Source organism: Eriocheir sinensis, chromosome 38 (genome assembly GCF_024679095.1).
Source record: "Eriocheir sinensis breed Jianghai 21 chromosome 38, ASM2467909v1, whole genome shotgun sequence".
NCBI lineage: Eukaryota > Metazoa > Arthropoda > Malacostraca > Decapoda > Varunidae > Eriocheir > Eriocheir sinensis.
The window spans coordinates 10,044,863-10,064,203 of record NC_066546.1 but is presented as its reverse complement, the minus strand read 5'-3'; positions in this window follow the sequence as shown (position 1 = coordinate 10,064,203).

The window sequence follows — 19,341 nt, the reverse complement described above, 5'->3', positions numbered from 1 at the left end:
GACAAGAAACGAAGCCAATATAGAAGACAATAAAAGTAAAAAGTTAAGGAAAGTATTACAAAGAAGAGAGAGAGAGAGAGAGAGAGAGAGAGAGAATAAAAAGAAACTAGAAACAAGAAAGAAACAAGAAAAACAACAACAAAGAAACAGACCAGGGAGGTTTACATCAACAAAGTATAAGTAACAAAAGTTGAATGCATTGCCGTGAAAGTATAAGGACATTCGGTTAAGGCGTATGAGGCGAGGGACAAAAACGGCCTGTAGATGGCGTGGGAGGCGCATTTTTCCCCTTCAATATGTGGCTGAGATGACCCAAACCTCCCTCGTCTTTTTTCTGTTCCCTCCCGCCCCCTTTTCTCCTCCCATACAAGACGTGGCGGTAGTCTAGGCCCATTACCATATGAATGTACACCAGCCAGCTTCCCATTCTTCTCCCTTCCCTTCCTTCCCCTTCCCTGGCCTCCCTTTCCCTTCCCCACCTTCTGTTACACGTCTCTTCCAGCCTTGCCTTCCTCCCTTTCCTTCGTCTCCTATCTAACCTACTCCACTTTACCTTACTTCCCATTTTTCTCCCTTCCCTTCTCTTCCCATTTTTTCTCCCTTCTCTTCCTTTTCCTTCCGTTCCCTTCCTTCCCTCCTTTACTTGCTCTATTTCCTCCACTCCTTCTCTCCTCTCTTTCTCTTTTTCTTTTTACCTTCCTATCTGCTCGTTTTAATATTTAGAAAGCGTGGAGTGAATGAGGGGAAAGTTATATATATACATGTATATACTCTCTCTCTCTCTCTCTCTCTCGCCGGGTGTCAGGTTCAGGTAGTGGCGGGAAGCTCTCGTCCTTCGCGTTTAAGATACGATATGTAAATTGTCCTTTAAAACATGGTAACTCAAATTTGGGCGAAAGGATGGAGGTGTCAGTCGCCAGTTCCCTCTCACCGGCTCTCTTTCTCTCCCTCTCTACCTCTCCCTCGCCTGCTCCCTCTCTCTCTCTCCCTCTCGTTCTCTCCCTCTTTCTCTCCCTGAGTCCTTGTATATCCCGTTCTTTAGTTCTCTCTTCTGTCACTTTCTCCCTCTCTTTCTCTCTTTTCTGGTACCTCTCCTTCCCCCTCCTGCTACTTTCTTTACCTTTCTCTCCCTATCTCGCTCTCTCTCTCTCTCCCTGGTTCATTGCGTCTCTCTCCTTCCCTCTTTCTCTATCTTCTTTTCTGCTACCTGTCTCTCCTATTCTTCATCTTTTTCCTTCCCCTCTTTTTCCTTTTCTAATTTATCTCACTCTTCTTCTCTCCCTGTCTCCCTGTTTATTCCATTCTATACTTCTCTAGTATGTCCTCTCTCTCTCTCTCTCTCTCTCTCTCTCTCTCTCTCTCTCTCTCTCTCTCTCTCTCTCTCTCTCTCTCTCTCTCTCTCGGTCTCTCCTCCTCTCCCTGGTTTCCTATGTATTCTCTCCCTTCTTCCTCCCTTCCTCTCTCTGGTATTCTCCCTTTCTCCCTTTTTCACCTCTTCTGTTATCAATGTGCTACATTCTTTCTTATCTCTCTTTCCTCTCCCTTTCCTCTCCCTGGTTCTCATTGTACGCCTCCCTCCCTTATCACTCCCTTTCTCCCTAGCCTATCCTCACTCTCCCTCTCTTTCTTACTCAATATACTTCTCCCTCTCCCTTTAATTCACCCTTTATCTACACCCCACCCCCACAGAGAGAGAGAGAGAGAGAGAGAGAGAGAGAGAGAGAGAGAGAGAGAGAGAGAGAGAGAGCACACCAGTCAGTCCTTTCTTCCTACAAATAACAAAACGATGCACGGGCAATTTTTATGCAAATGGAGAGATTTCGCGGCTGTCTTGATTGTGGCATAATGGAAAAACAGACACGCGTAGATTTGTGGCGTGGGAGGGCGTGGGAGGGGTGTGGAAAGGCGTGGGAGGGCGTGGAAGGGGTGTAGAGAGGCGTGCACGGGTGGAACAGAGGCAGGGAAGGAAGGAAGGAAGGAAGGAAGGGAGGGAGAGTTAAGAGGCAAGAGAGAACGAGAATTTAAGACCTCTGATACAGTCCATGTCTCTCTCTCTCTCTCTCTCTCTCTCTCTCTCTCTCTCTCTCTCTCTCTCTCTCTCTCTCTCTCTCCTTCCTTCCTTTCGTTCTTTCTTCTGTTATGTCCTTTTGTCGTTTTCTGTTCTCCGTTTCTTCTGTTTCTGCTTTCTTTCTTCTATTTTTCTTTCATCTTATTCGTTCTTTCTTCATTCCTTCATCCCTTAATTGCCTTCTATTTTCCTCCTCTCTTTGTATCCTTCTCTTGCTTCTTCCTTCTTTCCTTCCTCTCTTCCTGTATTCATTCATTCGTTCCATCTTTCTATCCTTCCTTTCTTCCCTCCTTCGTTCACTCATTCGCTCTATTCTTCTCTCCTTCCTTCTCTCCTTCCCTCCTTCCTTCCGTGTTTCGTCTGCTCCTCAAACTAATAACACTCATGGTTGGAAATTTATGCAAGTTCTTCTCTTTTTTTTCTCACTAAATTTATGCCTTGGAAGAAAAAAGAAGAAAAAAAAAACAGGATAAATTAATCATTATATTTTAAAGGAGGCGTGCATCAGATATTGGAGAGAGAGAGAGAGAGAGAGAGAGAGAGAGAGAGAGAGAGAGAGAGAGAGAGAGAGAGAGAATATCATATGAAAGCGGGAATTTACATCGTTTTCTTAAGATGTTTCAATATTAGGCTATTTCTCGCAGCTCTCCATTTAGCCTCTTAGTTGTTTCCTCCCTTATCGCCCGCTGCTAACGATGGCCTAAGCATAAAACAGTGTAATAAGTGCAGTAACGTGGCATTATCAAACTAATAAACCCCGCTTCGTATTTTGCGCATTAACTAAGGGGATTTTCCATTATAATTCATAGTTACGATAATGACGCCCACCACCACCACCACCACCATCTCTCTCTCTCTTTCTCTCTCTCTGGCAACCTTACGTAATGGCTCTATGACGTTGTATCCTTCGTTAGGCGCGGCTCACTACGTCTTTGTGCAGTATTATACCCATTTGTCACTAGAAACTTCATCTGCTATTAGGTATAACTATTGACGGCCTTTGAGAGATGACAGGGTGACGGAGGTGAGGGAATCGTCTGTTGGGTTGGTACGCCTGTCATGGGATCGCTCGTTAGGGTTGGTACGCCTGATGATGGTTGTAACGAGGGTAGCTATATTGTTTTAAGTTCCTTCGTTCAAGCCTTTTCCTGCTCTGATACCTCCTTTTTCGTGTGTTCCTAGTGTCAATGTGTTCTTCTTGGGTATGTTCGTTGCATAATGGCACTTTCTCCTCCTCTTTATCGCTGCAAAAGTCGTGAAGTGCAATGAGGAGCCTCGCGCGAGTCTCTGTTTCAAAATGTCACCAGATACGGAAGGACTTAAAACTGCACTCAAAGATAATCGGTGTTTTTATCTACCACGCTAAATTTACCTACCCCTCCATGCACCAGTAAGAACAAGCATTACCCAACCCTTCTACTGCATAACCCAAGGCAGACTCACACAGAAGACACTAGAGATAAATTAGTTGAGAAGTGAGTCGTGGATACATTGCAACGGAGGGACGACCAGTAATTTGAATGTGGTATGGTTCCTCGTCCATTTCCTCGCTGTCTGCCGCGTGTCACTGTCCTCCCCGCGGGTTCTCGTGTGGATAGTGACTTAATAGTGCCCAGTGAATATACCCGACGGAGTATCGTGCCTGGGATCAAAGGGAATGCGGGGGAAAGCGTCATCGAACTTGCGTCACCTTATGTCATCAACCGTCCTTTGAGGTAAGTGTCGGGGGCTGTCTCGTCCGTCTTCGTGTTGTTATTGTTATTATCTTTGTTCCCCGCTATTACCATAGGTGCGTGTGTGTTCGTGGGTGTTATAATGTTGGCTTTCATTTAGTTCGAGGCGAGGAAGGGAAGGTTGAGGGGCGTGAAATAGCTGAAATAGAAGGGTGAAGTGATTTAGTGGTTTGTGTTTGAATCTTCGTTTTTTTTTTTTTTTTGAGTGTGTGTCTAGCTTTGGTTAATATTTCGGAGTTCGTTTTTCTTATTAGTAAAATGCTGGTTATTTTGAGCTTAAGATTAGTTATATGGAGAGACAATAGGAATGAATGACCAGTTAAAATGATGTAGCAGTTATAGAGCAAAGAGATAACAAGCATGAGCAGGAATAGAGGGGAAAGGAGGAGGAGGAGGCAGGAAAGAGAGCAGAATAAGGGAAGGAAAAGTTGAAACGAACAAGGAAAAAAGTAAGCAGGGAATGGGATAAGAATACAGGATAAAAGGGAATAAAAAAAAACACAGGAATAAAATAAACAAAAAAAATGAGATGACTTGTAATAAAGAAAATAGGAAGGAACAGAACGAGATAACGAGAGGGAATGAAGAGATATTGACGAGGAGGAGGAGGAGGAGGAGTTAGGTGTGCGAGGGAGGGAGGGAGGGAGGTGAAGGGTCTAATCAGCAGGTGTATTACGCATGCCTTGATGACACCTGCAGAGAACCATCAATTAAAATCAGCCTCTAACGATATCGACAGGTAGTTGAGTTAGGGGGTCCAGGGTGGCTTGAGAGAGAGAGAGAGAGAGAGAGAGAGAGAGAGAGAGAGAGAGAGAGAGAGAGACCCAACTACCATTTACCTCCTTCCAGCCCCCCCACCCTCCCTCCCTCTCACACACACTTGAGAGAGAGAGAGAGAGAGAGAGAGAGAGAGAGAGAGAGAGAGAACAATCATTTACCTCCCTCCACCACCACCACTACCCTCCTCACCTTATCCACCAACACACACACACACACACACGCACACACTACCTTGCCCACCTTTTCAATTAGGACACTTAAACCCCAGGTAGCAACGACCCACTGTTGTGTACACGGCCAAAAATCGTTAAAGCATATTTCTAAAGCCTAAAAAGCGACAGGAAATTCGAGGGAGTGTGGCTTTTACGCTGCCTGAGCCACACATCGATATGCAAAGTGCGGTGCTGACGAGGGCGAGGCGGCGCGGTCCGGGTCGCCTCGCAGCCCGTTTACCGCCCCTAGTGCCCGACGGCGTGGCTGAAGGAGGCGTTGGTGGGTTTACGGGAACTGGCGACTGGCTTAGAGGGTGACGACTAACGACTGCTCTGAACGCGGTTTTAGCATGCAGAGTCGTGTTGGTTGTGGTGCCATGTGGTGGAGTCCGCTTCCACTCTTCCTCGCTTTTCTGCATGTTGAGGTTTGGTGGTAGTGATGCATCCTCTTCGCGTCTTCCTCTACTCTTCCTAACGTGTAGAGGTGTGTTAATAGTGATGCTGCCCTCTTCATCTCTTACTGTCTTCCCTTAGTCGTGGTGCGGGCCTCTTTGTCTCTTCCTCTCCTCTTCATAAATTGTAGACTCGTTTTAGTAGTGATGCTGCCCTCTTCCTCTCTACTTGGCCTCTTCCTCTCTTCTTCGCCTCTTCCTTTCTTCTTCGTTTCTTCCTCTCTTCTTCGCCTCTCCATCTCTCCTTCGCAGCCTCTCCCGTCAAAGTGTACGCCTCTAAAGAAGTGAGAGATGTAGAGGAAGCGATATAAAAGGGAAGAATATAGGAGTTAGGCTTTTTAGACCTTTTTCCATGCAGTTACGGCCGTAGTGTTTCCCTTCTCCTCCCTTTCTCAACCCCTCCAAGCATCCCACGCTAAAAGTATGCCTCTTAAGTTTTTTTTTTTTAGGGGGGGGGGATGTAGAAGCAACATCATAAGGGGTAAGAGTGTCAGGGTTATGCGTGTAGGTCTTTTTACATGCGGGCGAGGTCGTGGGGTGTTCCTTTTTCTCCCTTTCTCCCCTTCCGAGTGTCCCAAGTTAAGGGTATGTCTCCGTAGGGGTTGTGAGGGGGTGAGAAAGGGTAAGGATGTGCAGGAAAGGGCAAGAGAGTCGAAGATAAATTATTTTTTCACATGTAGAAGAGTAAATAGTGGTGCTCCCCTTCCTTCCCCTCCTCCCTTATCCTCTCTTCCCCATCCTCCCCATTAAAGGGAACGCCTCTTCAGGGCCTTATCTGGGGAGGGAAGGGTGAGGAAGGCTGATGATGCACGCAGAAGGGGAACAGAGTCAGGGTTTATCTCACTTTTTTTTTCTGAATATCCTCGCGAGCTTCCGACAACCTCCCAACCCCGACCCTTCCTGACCCTTCCTCCGTGCCTCCAGGGGTTAGGTCGTCACTCCGGGCCTTCCACTCCACCCTTTCTTCCCTCCTTCCTCGCCCATCACACCGCCTCCCTGTCTGCCAGCGCCCTCGGGATTGGCCGGGAAAATAGCAAGACGAGTGAAGGTTTTAATGGGACTTATTTTACTTCCTCCCGTAACAATAAAACAGATACTCAGGCTAGGAATGTTTCATCAGCCAACGCGATATAGGGGCGGCGAGAGCGACCTCGTGTGCAGGCAGACAGACAGAGAGGCGGACACACACACATACAGACAGGCAGGCAAGCGTGTGTGCGGGGCGTGGGAAGGCGCGCTCCACATGTACCCACCAGCTCTGCACCTTTATATAAACTGCATAATTTGAGGCGCCGCTCCCTCCTCCTCGCGCCTGTAAACAAAACACCGCCTCCGCGCCTTGCCGATCCCAGGTATGCTGAAGGTAAATAATGTTTCTATTCTTAACCCTCTCTCGGGGCGGCGGCGGGGAAGGGGGGGAGGAGGGGGGATGGGAAGGGGGTACAGTCGCCTTTTTCCAGGTCATAACGTTAGACTCGCGGAACTCGGCGGCGACACAGCTTACGCGGCGTAGGACTGTTTCTCTCCGCCGGTAATTGCTCTTTACGCTGCATTTTGCTAAGCGCGTATCACATTTTTATGGCGCTATCTCGGTGCGTGTTGCCCTATCCCTCTCTCTCTCCTCTCCTTTCCTTCTCTCCGCCACCTCAGCCTCCACGTCCGCCCCAGATGACGTCACCACACACACACACACACACACACACACACACACACACACACACACACACACACACACACACACACTTTCCCTCTCTCTCCTCGTTCACTCCTATACACATCCTTCTTCTCTCTCTCTCTCTCTCTCTCTCTCTCTCTCTCTCTCTCTCTCTCTCTCTCTCTCTCTCTCGTTCGCTCCTTCTCCGCCTCTCCCTCCTGTCCCACTCTTCCATCCTTCCTCTCCCTCTCTCCTCCTCGCCGCGCCCAGCATCCACCCGAGTCCCGCGCCCTTCGAGTCCCACCATTGATCGACACTATCAGACATGCAGAGAGGGGCTGGCGGGCGCGGGCGGGGACACAGGCCGCTGGTGAATTAAAGTTTAAAGAATGTGGTGGCCGAAAGAGGTCCTGGACGCCCCCCGCCGCCGCTCGCCCTGTCTCCGCGATCCCACAGGACTATTAGTTGAAGAGGCTAGCAGGGACGTCCTTTTCATGGCTCTTGTTTTTCACATTTTTGCTTTTCACATGGTTTGGTACTTCGATAATTTTGCAGTCCGCCATATTACCTTTAACCCGGTAGCAGCGACGGGCCAAATTTGTGCCATGATATAAACCCCCCAAAATAGATGATACATAGACTGATCACAAATGGTTTGATATATATTTTGAAATGGTTTGTGGAAGGGGTGATTTTTTCTCATTTTTCTCGCTTAGAGGGACCATTAAGAAACATGATCCCCGCTGCTACTGGGTTAATATTGCTTCGTCATGGTACTTTCGCGTTGATTTTGTTGATTTTCCATTTCACACGATTTAGCACTTCGCAGCCCGGGATCACCGCTATATGACCTCCATTGTTACTGCGTCAGGCTAAACTTTCCTAACCAATCCATTTGCAATTTCGCGCGCCCGGTTCAGTGTTTGGATGCATACCCCGAGGATTTTGCATTTCGCACGAACTAGTGTTTCGACTCCTCCCATCCCTCCCCGTCCCTCCCGTGAGAAGCGTTTATCCTTGTGTATGTGTGTGTGTGTGTGTGTGTGTGTGTGTGTGTGTGTGTGTGTGTGTGTGTGTGTGCGAGGGGGTAATACTCACGGAAGTGCATTTTTGTATTCCGCGTGTGTTCCTGCCCTGCCACCCTTCGCTCCCGCCTCGCCCTCCGCCCAGCACGTACGCGGCTCCTCACCATACAGTCAGCACACGAGCCCGGCAGCCACAGCCACGCGGGAGATAGCGCGAGAAATATTGCCGCTTCCCCCGTCTATCTTGACAGGGACTCGGCAGCCGCATATCTCTTATCACTCACCTTTGTTATCGCTGTCAGCCGGTGTGTGTGTGCGTGTGTATGTGCGCGGGTGTGTGTCTGTTCGGCTCCTACAACAGTTATAGCAGTATCGCCTCATCCACCTTTTTGTGTATCTTATCAGAGAGGAGGAAGGAAAAACTACCCCGGGAACCATCGCCTGCCTGTTATGGTTCTTTGTTCCCCTCAGTCAGCAGGAGACTTGTGTTGGCATTGATTTCCTACAGCAGGAGAGAGGCAGCGGGGGAGGGAGGGAAGGAGGCAGGGAGGAGTGGGTGCGTCAGGTCTCATGTGTACAGAAGCGATTTAGAGTCGTGTTTGCCCTGGAACGGAGTGAGTGGGTGAGGGTCCTTGTCGGGGCTGCCTCTTTGTTATGGGCTGAGTTACTGCCAAACACCAATTTCTGGATTCAGCGGACGAGTGCATCGAGTTTGATAATGATCCAGTACGCGGAGGTGGGTGTGGCACGGTATAGGAAGAGCCGTGGGTGTGGCTGGCTGGAGGTCCTTTGAGATGTGGTGTGAAGGGTGTGCGCTCTTCAAGTACCGCGATAGTATGTCACGCCCTTGAGATCGTTATTTTGCCCTGTTAGAAGCCATTGTCAGTCTAGTAGCTAAAGGAGGGAGAAGGAAGTCTTGGTTAGGTGACTGGCAATGTTAGAAAGACGTGGGAAGGAAAGGGAAGGGAAGGGAAGGGAGAAGAATGGGAAGTAGAGTGAAGTGGAGGAGGCTGAGGAAAAGGAAGGAAGGCAGGGCTGGAAGAGACGTGAAACAGAAGGTAGAGAAGGAAAGGGAGATGAATGGGAGGCTTGAGTAAGTGGGAAAGAGATAAAAGAAGTGAGGGAGGGATGCAGGGATAAAGGGGTAGGATAGGAGGAAAATAGGGAGAAATGAATGAGGAAAGAGAGCCTAGTTGAAATACCTGAAGATTCTTGCATAGAGGATGGAATTATGAGGGAGAGGAGACGTGTGGAGTGACTTTATTGTTTGTATTGGTTTCCGCGTGTGTTCGCAGTCACGCTAAACGCTATCCGTGAATTTGTAATGTTTAAAAAGCGTGGCAATTATTCAGCCCTTCCAGCAGCTTTATTGTTTGCGAGTGTTTTGCGCGATTGTACGTAATGAATTGTAATTTATCGTTTGTAATTGTAACTTGCGAAATTGCTGGTAATTGTTACATATATAAAATATTGCCCAATCAAAAACGCAATGCATGTCCGTAATTACCGTGATGGGAATACGGCTCGGCGGGGCGATGAAGCAAGCACAAAGAAAATCAATCACACGGCAGCGGCTTTGGAACGAAAATAAAGTATGTGAATTTAAACACCTCGCTCCTGTTATATTATTGATCATGTTGCGCTGAAGGCTTCCGTATTAATTATTAAGTTCGTAATTTATGGGGTATGTAGGTTACTGCATGACGCTCACTCACTCTGGCTTCTCATCAACAGGACACGCAAAGAGGCAGAAAGTTAAAGTATGCGAAAATTTAATGTTCCTTCGATAATTTGAATTCTTTACCTTACTTGGTAATCTGAATGACGTATCCTGCAGAGAGATGAGAGAAATCCTTTGTTAACTTCTATTCTGTAGTGACGCTGATCATCTTCCGTACGACGCTTGATTTTGCAAAGGGTGTCATTAAATACTTCATCCAGTAGATTGCTGACTCCCTCCCGCCCTTGTATATAACTCCCTTGTTCAGCCGTACATTCCCCGTCAGTAGGAGGCAGCAAGTCAGCAAGTCATCGTATACAAAGGAAACGTAAACAGCCACCGCGCATCTCTCTTCGAAAGACAACAGTGTGCCACGAGGCCGGGAATACCTCGTTATGAGTCCCCTGCTCCTCCTCGCTCAGGCCTCGCATTCTCCTTCACCAAGTCTGCATATAAAGAAGAGCTGAACACTGTCTCCGCGCGTCGCCATACGGAGGGCAACAGTGTGCCGTGAGGCCGGGGATATTGCCGCGCCGCCCTGCCCGTCCTTGGAAAGCCTGATGAGCACGGCGGACCCTCAGTCGGGGGCGAGAATGTCAAGAACTTGAAGTAGTTGAGACTTGCGAGTGCCACCGGGGAGGAACGCAGCCGCCCAGACCGCCCCGGCTAACAAAGAGGTTCCCTTCACCCTTGACTCCAGCTTACACGCCTCCCAACAATTTCTCTCCCGGGGAAAAGCTTAAGAGAGATATGAGCGAGGAGACGCCGTGGAAAGAAGGACCGCGGGAGGATGGAAGGAAGGAAGGGTTGGAGGAAGGAAAAAATAGAGTGGACTTGGGAGTGAAAACTAGCGTGAATTTTAAAGAACGGGAAGTTTGGGTGACAACAGTTAAAATTAGATTGAAGAATGGCAAAGTTTAGGCGGTGTGAGGAGCCGAGAGTGGAGTGAGGGAGCGAGGAGGCGGGGAGGAGAGAAGTGGCTTGAAGGAAAAAAACTCGCCTGCTCCATCTTCCACCTCCTTCCACCACGCCACATCACACCCACCACCATCATCACCACCAGCATCGTACCACACCCAGGGCTCTCACACGCACACACCACATCACCTCCACCACTACCACCTCTCCACACCACACGCAGCTTCCACCACCGCCATAGCACACCACCACAGCTAGCTAACTACATCCCTTTCTCTCCACCTCCCCCACGTCACATTCTCCACCACATCACAACATACCTTCCACCACCACACCGTCAGTCTCCCCTCTCCACCACCACCACCACCACAACTACCACCATCGCCAACACCACCTCCCCGCCCTCGTGTAAACTAGCAAGACCTTAGTTTACATAATCAAGGTAAAGTTTTTCGCGTTCCAGATTTTTCACGTCTAAAATTATAACTGGGACTCAACGCGTGAGGGAGAGAGAGTGAGAAAAGGGCTCACCACCACCACCACCCTCACCACCACCACCACCACCACCACCACCATCATCACTTCCTCTCTTTTTTAATTACACGTATGCCTTTTTTTATGCCCCGAAAAATGACAGAAACAGCGCCGCCCTAAAAAATTATACAGAAGCAGCAGACTTTTTTCTCTTTCTTTACTTACGAACGTGTGGTTTAGCCTTGTGTGTCTGTGCATGTGTGTGTGTGTGTGTGTGTGTGTGTGTGTGTGTGTGTGTGTGTGTGTGTGTGTGTGTGTGTGTGTGTGTGTGTTTGGAACCTTTTGTGTGGCCTTAAAAGCTAAATTTGGGCTTTACCGATAGTATGTGGGGGAATGGGGGGGTGCATTAGACTGAAGGCGAATGTAAGTCTTGAAGGGATAAGTCTGGATTGGTCTGGATGAAGATGTGATGAGAAGGAGGAGGAGGAGGAGGAACAGTGATGATAATAAAGAGGAGGAGGAGGAGGAGGAACAGTGATGATAATAAGGAGGAGGAGGAGGAGGAGGAGGATAGGACGACAAGAGGAGAAGGAACAGTGATGAGGAGGAGGAGCAGCAGCGATGAGGAGAATGAGGAAGAGGAGGAGGAGGGAGAGGATCGGGAGCAAGGTCGGGGCGTTGTCACTTAGCATTCATTTGGCAGCAGACACGACCAGGCCGCTGTTGACAGGACTCGCTATTCCCGCTCCATCTGTTCTTGCTGTGCTGCTGGTGGTGGGGGTTGTGGGGGTGCATGTTTTCTTAAAGAGCAACGTACCCCCAAAAATGTATTAGATATGGTGCAAAATATATTACGTGTGTGTGTATTGAATTCTCGTGTTCTCTTTGTTTACCTTAAAAAAATATGGAAAGTTTTGATTAATTTGCGACATTGGTAGTGATGGTAGTAGTAATAGTAGTAGTAGGAGGCGCAGGGATAGTAGCAGTAGTAGTGATGGTGATGATAATGATGATAATAATAATAATAATAATAATAATAATAATAATAATAATAATAATAATCACCACCATCAACCTCTTTGTCCATCGTATAACAAAGAGCCTGTCCCCCTGTTCCACCTCCCCCCTTTTTACTCAACCCCCTCAACCTCAACCCCAACCCCCCTCCTTCCCCCCCTCCCCCCTTCCGCCCCCTCGCATGCTCCACGTTGCCGCTGCGAACTTGTGTCTTTCATCTCTTAGCGTAACTCTTTGTGCCGCTGTGCTACAAAGCGGCCGAGCTAAAGTTGTTGTCGGACTGATAAATGTTGGAGCCGGAACAAAAGAAGACGCCTCGCAAGTATGTAAATGATGAACGCGGCGAATGTTTTGCTGCCTGACGCGCTGGAGGAGGAGGAGAAAAAATTGTTAGTAAGAATATTAACCTACATGATGAGTGAATGTTAGTCGCTTCTGCGTGACAAGCTTAATAGGTAAATAAAAAGGTAGAAAAATGTTTGTCTACCGGAAGAAAATGATCGTATATGTATGTTACACGTGTAGTAAGAATGCTAACCTACGTGGTGATAACTGTTAATCGTCTCTGCGTGACAAGCTTGGATAGGTAAATAGAACGGTAGAAAAATGTTAATTACCGGGAGACAATGATCGTATTTGTATGTCACACGTGTGGAAAACGGCAAAAAGGCGAGTCTACTGAGCTAGGTTAAGGAGTATTAGCGTGACATGCCTGAGTTGTTAAAAGAAAGAATGGGAAACCGAGTCGTGAGAAACATGGCATAAAAAATGAAAAAAAAAGGAAAAGTAATTAAAAATCTCCTTTCGATATGTGAAAAAATAGCTTAAACATGTCATTCTTGTGCAAAAATAAAAAGACACCTTTCAGTACACCAAAAAATATATATAATGTAGAATTCCAGCAAAAAAAAAAAAAAAATCGTGAAAATTAAATAAATAAAAAAACGACTGAAAACTCACCTTTCAGGGCTTCATATTTATCTAGACTCGGAATAAGAAAAATAAAAAAAAACGTAGACAATTTGCTAAGCTTTTGCACATCCTTTTGGCATTTAGGTCAAGATACGTACTAATTAAAGCAGTAGGAGGAGGAAGAGGAGGAGGAGGAGGAGGAGGAGGAGGGAAGCGCATGAGTACGAATGTCATAAAGATCTTTTTTTTTTTTGGGGGGATTTTGGAAGGCCGAGGAGGGAAGAGGGGGAGGAGGGGGCGAAGTAATTTTAATCTCCACCGAAAGAGTAGCGTCGTGTGTGTGTGTGTGTGTGTGTGTGTGTGTGTGTGTGTGTGTGTGTGTGTGTGTGTGTGTGTGTGTGTGTCTCTCTCTCTCTCTCTCTCTCTCTCTCTCTCTCTCTCTCTCTCTCTCTCTCTCTCTCTCTCCATTAGTAAAGGGATAAATTGATCAGTATGTACATGGGAAGCAGACACGAGAGAGAGAGAGAGAGAGAGAGAGAGAGAGAGAGAGAGAGAGAGAGAGAGAGAGAGAGAGAGAGAGAGAGAGAGAGAGAGGAAACACACACACAAAAAAAGGAGTGTTAGCAGATATGGCGTTAAAGGGAAATTGCTACGAGAAGGAGGTTAAAGCGGCACTCCAGCGGCCAACAGACATTTATAAACTTCTCGAGATCGTATGGACCTTTCTGTTTACCCATTGGCGGGGATGGGGGGGCGGGGGGGGCGGGGGGGGGGGGCGTTCAAGATGGGACAGCAGCTTCCGGGCGCGATGGGTGTGGGAGGTTCCGGTGAATTTGATCGCTTTGTTTTACCGTTTGTTTGCTTTTTTCTTTGTTTTGGTTGTTTATTGGGGTGTTGAGGGTGTTTGTTTGTGTGTGTGTGTGTGTGTGTGTGTGTGTCTGTGTGTGTGTGTGTGTGTGTGTGTGTGTGTGTGTGTGTTATCATTATCCTTTGGTTCCTTTTTTTTCCTGTTTACTCCTTTCACAATGATCTGTTTACCGTATGTCTATATATCGTCCATTACAAACGTCTGTCTTTTCATTCCTTCCCTTACTCATTACTTTCATTGCTATCTCTTTTCTTACCAACTACTATTTATATTTCTTTATTAACCTCTGTGTTCGTCCTCTCCTTTACCGGTTACTTTCAATGCCATCTTTTCTTTCACCAACTATATATCTTTACTAGTTTCTATTTTTTCACCTCTTTGTTTACCCTTCACTGCCATAGCTACCATACGAACCACACCTCATCCCCTTCCATTCTACCCCACGACCCTCCCTTAGCCACCCTTCCAACGCTCACTACCTTCCAAGATCGCCGTGTAACCTTTTGGCCTCTCGATGTCATGCTTGTTAGACACGACCACCTGACCCGCCAGCGTTAGGTCGTGCAGGGAGGGTCGTCTGAGGGTGGCGGCGGCGTTAACACGGTCCGTATCGGCAGGTGATATACGTCGTTCAGGCCCAAGTGGACTCTTTATGCTTTACGGCGGTGATAAAGGTTCGCTATAGTGGCGGGGTGACGCTGGGATCAATGTTGGAACGGTGCAAGTCTTCCCAGATCATGACCAGGCAAGCGAGGCACTCCCACACCCACCCAGACGAAAACCAAGCTAGCTAGTCACTTTTAAACTCGTCCAAACCAAGGTCAAGAAAGCCAGTCTCTCCTAAACTTGTCCAAACCAAGACCAAACCAGCTATAAAACCGGACTTAAGACCAAGCAGGCGTATTTCAAATCCACCCAAACGAAGACCGATCCATTTAGTGAGTCCCAAAACCAACCAAACTTAAGTAGACTAAAACCTAGCCAGCCAGTTATTCCCAAGCTTAACCAGACTTAAAACCTATTCATCTAGTCAGCTCCAAACCCAACCGAACCCAGATAGACCAAAACCTACTCAGTTAGTCAGTCCCAAACCCAGTCAAGACCCAATCACCCAGTGCAGTCCAGGGGTCCACAAGTCAAATGTTTCGCTCGATATCCGCAGAGTTTTCATTGTGCATGGCTCCTTAGTCTTGGCTGGCTGGGTTTTTTTTTATATTTCTTTCTCTCTTTCCGCCGGGGTCATTTATTTAAGAGAGTGGAGTGCCGGGGGGAGGAAGGAGGTGAGAGGGAGAGGAGTAAAAGGGGGGGTGGATACTATATTAATGAACTGCCACTGAAGGGGTTTGGGTGGAGTGAGTGGGATTAATGGCTGATCCGCTCCCAGACAGTGTTCGCACCCCGGCTCTGTTTAATCTATAGTCCCGGTTGGAATTTATGTCCCTGGCGGTGGTGGAGGTGTGTGTGTGTGTGTGGGTGTGTCTGTGTGTGTGTGTGTGTGTGGGTGTGGGTGAGTGGGTGTGTGGGTGTTTGTGTGTCCCCTGCGTTGTAGAAATCAATATGGCGGCGGTTCTCAAGGCTCTAGAGGGCTGGTTTATTTATGCGAAATACGAATACGAAATGAAAAAAAAAATGAAATACAAAAATCAGCTAAAAAGGCAAAAAATAAACATTGACACTTAGCTTTTCATCACACACACACACACACACACACACACACACACACACATACACAGCACTCCCCCCCCCTCCACACACACACATACATGAAGAAAAATGAAGCCCATTCTCAAACTTACCTGTGACGGCCATATATACACACCTGTGCACAATATACCTTGATGTGTGTAGAGCTGCGATGACCATTATTCATATCACGTGTAAGAGTAAAGGACCTGAAGTAAACAATGGCCACCGACACACAGACGCAGATCGATATTTTTTCTTTACAGCAAAGGAGACAGATCAAGGGCTTAAAAGAAAACAATAATGAAAAAAAGCCCGCTACTTACTGCCCCTAAAAAGATTGGAGAGGAGTGGCCGAATGAGAAGATAGGGGGTCGGAAAATGAGAAAAAAGGGAAAATGAAGAAAATGATAGAGATGGAGAAAGTCACGGAAGAGGAGAAGAGAAAAGAAAGATAGTCAGGTGGTGGGAAAATGAAAAAGGAAAATGAGGAAAATGATAAAGATAGAAAGTTAGGGAAGGGGGGGAGCGAAAGAGGAGCTCGGAAGGGAGGGGGGGGTGAAGAAAGGAGGAAAATGAGGGAGCGGAATGGACGGGGGGTGGCGGGGGGCGGCGGTTCCATCTTCCTGAGCCCCAAACGCGAGGAGTCTCCGGAGAAATCATCGGAGGCTCCCGCTGATGACAACCGTTTGAAGCGACCGCGTGACGGAATACCACTGAGCAGAATGGGGCTGACGGGGCTAAGAGGGGGGAGGGGGGCTGATGAAGTGCTTGTGGGTCTGATGGAGTACTTGGGGTCTTGGGAAGGGTTGTGTTTTTGTTTTTAAGGGGCTGAAAAGTGTTAAAAGGACGTGAAAAGGGGGCTGATTTAGTGCTTGGGGTCTGAGAGAGGCTGCTAGGTGTTGTTTGAGGGGATGAAGTGTGTCACAGGGACTGATTAAAGATATGAGTCGGGCTGAGGATGGGCTGATGGACTGCTGGGTATCTGAGAGGAAGTGAAAGGGGAAGAGGAAGAGGAGGGGTAGTGCAGGAGTAAAAGAAGGAGAAGGAATGGAAAAGGAGACAGCGGGTAGGTGGAGTGCAACAGTAGGAACAGAGAGGAGGAAGAGGGTAACACGAATGACTGAAGGAGATGGGAAGGGAAATGAGAATGCAGGAGGAAGGGTGAAGGAAGGGTCTGAGGTGCTGAAGGACTTGTTTATATCTAAGAATGCTTTTCGGGGTGTTATGTGAGGGACTGATGGAGTTTTTAAGGGTCTAAGATGGGATGGAGGGGGCTGGGAGTTAACTTAAGCTAATTCCCTTTGAGTTGCGGGATTTTGTTTTCATTATTGTTTCCTTTTTTTTTTTTTTTGCCTTTGAACTGTTTCCTCTACTGTAAAAAAAAAAGTTGGGGTAAGGAATGAAAGTTAAGTTTAAAAAAGGGGCTGAGGAGGAGGAATTCGAACAACAACACACACATCAAACACACAAACAGGTACACTCACACACCTGCACACCTGTACTCTACCACCTCGACATCGGCCACACCTGCGGGTCATGGGGGGTCATAAACCTTAATGGTGGTACATAAATAACCCGACAAGCTGCGTTAATGTGAGTAAAGGTGTAGGCGGGTCACATTACCGCCACAACTATTATATCCGGGTTGTATTAATGGCGCTGAGAGAGGAGGGGTGGGGAGGGGAGAAGTGGGGTGACGTGAGGGGGTGGTGTGTGAAGAAAGGACTAGTTTTAAAGATGCAAGAAGGGGTGAGGAGTGGCTGATGGGGTGATTGGAGTGTGAGAGGGGATGTGGGGGGTGGTTGTGAGGGGCTGAGAAGGGGCTGATGGGCTGGTTAAGGGTGTGTTGTGTGTGTCGTTGCTGTTGGTTACGTGTCTTCCATGAGGTGTGGGGGGAGGTGCATGTGTGTGTGTGTGTGTGTGTGTGTGTGTGTGTGTGTGTGTGTGTGTGTGTGTGTGTGTGTGTGTGTGTATTTCCAGCATTACATCTCTTTCCTTCTTCCTTCTTTTGTGATTTTCTTCCTAATCTTTCTCATTCATTTTACATTCCATTCCATTCCTGCTCTCGTCCTCTGTTCCCTCCACCCTCCATCTCTATCCCTTCTCTCTCCCGTAGTGTGTGTGTGTGTGTGTGTGTGTGTGTGTGTGTGTGTGTGTGTGTGTGTGTGTGCGTGCGTGTGTGTGTGTGTGTGTGTGTGTGTGTGTGTGTGTTCAAACTACAACAAAACAAGGGGAGGGGGAGAGGGTGGGGTAGGGGGGGCAGGAATATAACGTAAAAAGCTGTATCCTTCTGTTCGTATGCGTTTCTTTGTGTGCCCGAAATAGAAGACGAAAAACGTCGCTACGGAACAATAATAATAAAAGATAAGAAACGAGTAATAACACTTGGAAGGGAGAAGAAGAAGAAGAAGAAGAAGAAGAAGAAGAAGAAGAAGAAGAAGAAACTCAAGTAACGAGAGTGAGAGTTAGTGAGAGAGGGAAAGTGAGTGAATGATGGAGGGAGTGAAAGTGAGAAAGTGAGTGCGAGTGAATGAGAGTTAGAGTGAGAGAGTGAGTGAGTGGAACCAAAGGAGTAAGGAAAAGAAGACGCAATAGTAACAAGAGAGTAAGAGTGATTGAGAGTGAGTAAGTGGAACGAAAGGAGTAAGGAAAAGAAGACCCAGGAATAACAAGTGAGTAAGAGAGTATGAGTGAGTAAGAGTGAATGGGTGAGTAAGAGTGAATGAGTGAGTGAGTGAGTGCCAGAATAAGTGGAACGAACGAAGGAAGAAACAAAAAAGAAAGAAAGAAAGAAAGAAAATAAATGAAGGAAAAGAAGAAGAAGACGATCAAATAACAAGTCCGTGAAGATGAGTGAGTGAGTGAGTGAGTGAGTGAGAGCGAGAGAGAGTGAGTGGAACGAACGAAAAAAAAACACAGAAAAAAAACGTGAAAAAACGGCAAACATCCCGAGGGGCGTGACGAGGATGGCAGTCACTTAAACCCTCAAGGTATCATTTCCCTATGCAAACACTGGCCTAGGAGGAAGGGGGAAGGGGGACAGAGGAGGAGGAGGGGGAGGGTGCAGGAGTAGGAAGAGGAGAGGGGACAGAGGAGGAGGAGGGGGAGGGTGCAGGAGTAGGAAGATGAGAGGAGATGGAGGAGGGGAAAACAGGGAGGGGTAGGTAAGGAGGAGGATGAGAACGCAGGGGAAGATTGCTAACACGAATGGCTGAAGGGGAAGAGAAATGGTGTTGCAGAGGAATGGAAAAGAGGAGGGAAGAGGAAAGGGTAAAGGAATAGGGAAAGGAGGCAGGTGTAGGTGTGGGATTAGAAGGGAAAGCGAAAAAAGGGGAAAGGAGGTGAGGCAAGAGAGGGTTAAAGAGGGGAAAGTCGGAGGAAATGGAAGATGAGAGAAAGGGGCAAGGGAAAGGGGTATGGAAGGGAGACAAGAGAAGGAAGAGAAAGGGAGGATGAGAAAGAAAAAACAGAGGAAGAAAGAACAAGGGGAAGGAGAATGAAGGAAAGAGAAAGGATAAAATAAAGGGATATGTAAAAAAAAGAAGGTAGAGAAGGGAAAGAGATAGGAGAAAGAACAAGGGAAAGGAGAGTGAAGGACAGAGAAAAGATAAATGAAAGGGATATGTAAAGAAGAAGGTAGAGAAGGGAAAGAGATAGGAGAAAGAACAAGGGGAAAGAAAGAGGGGGAGGAGGGGAAGGCAAAAGAGGGGAGAGGGAACGATGGATGCTGGAGGAGGGAGAGAAAGGGACACAGAGAGAGAGAGAGAGAGAGAGGGGGCGAGAGAGAGGACGAACCAGGCAGCCCCAAGACCACGAGGCCCA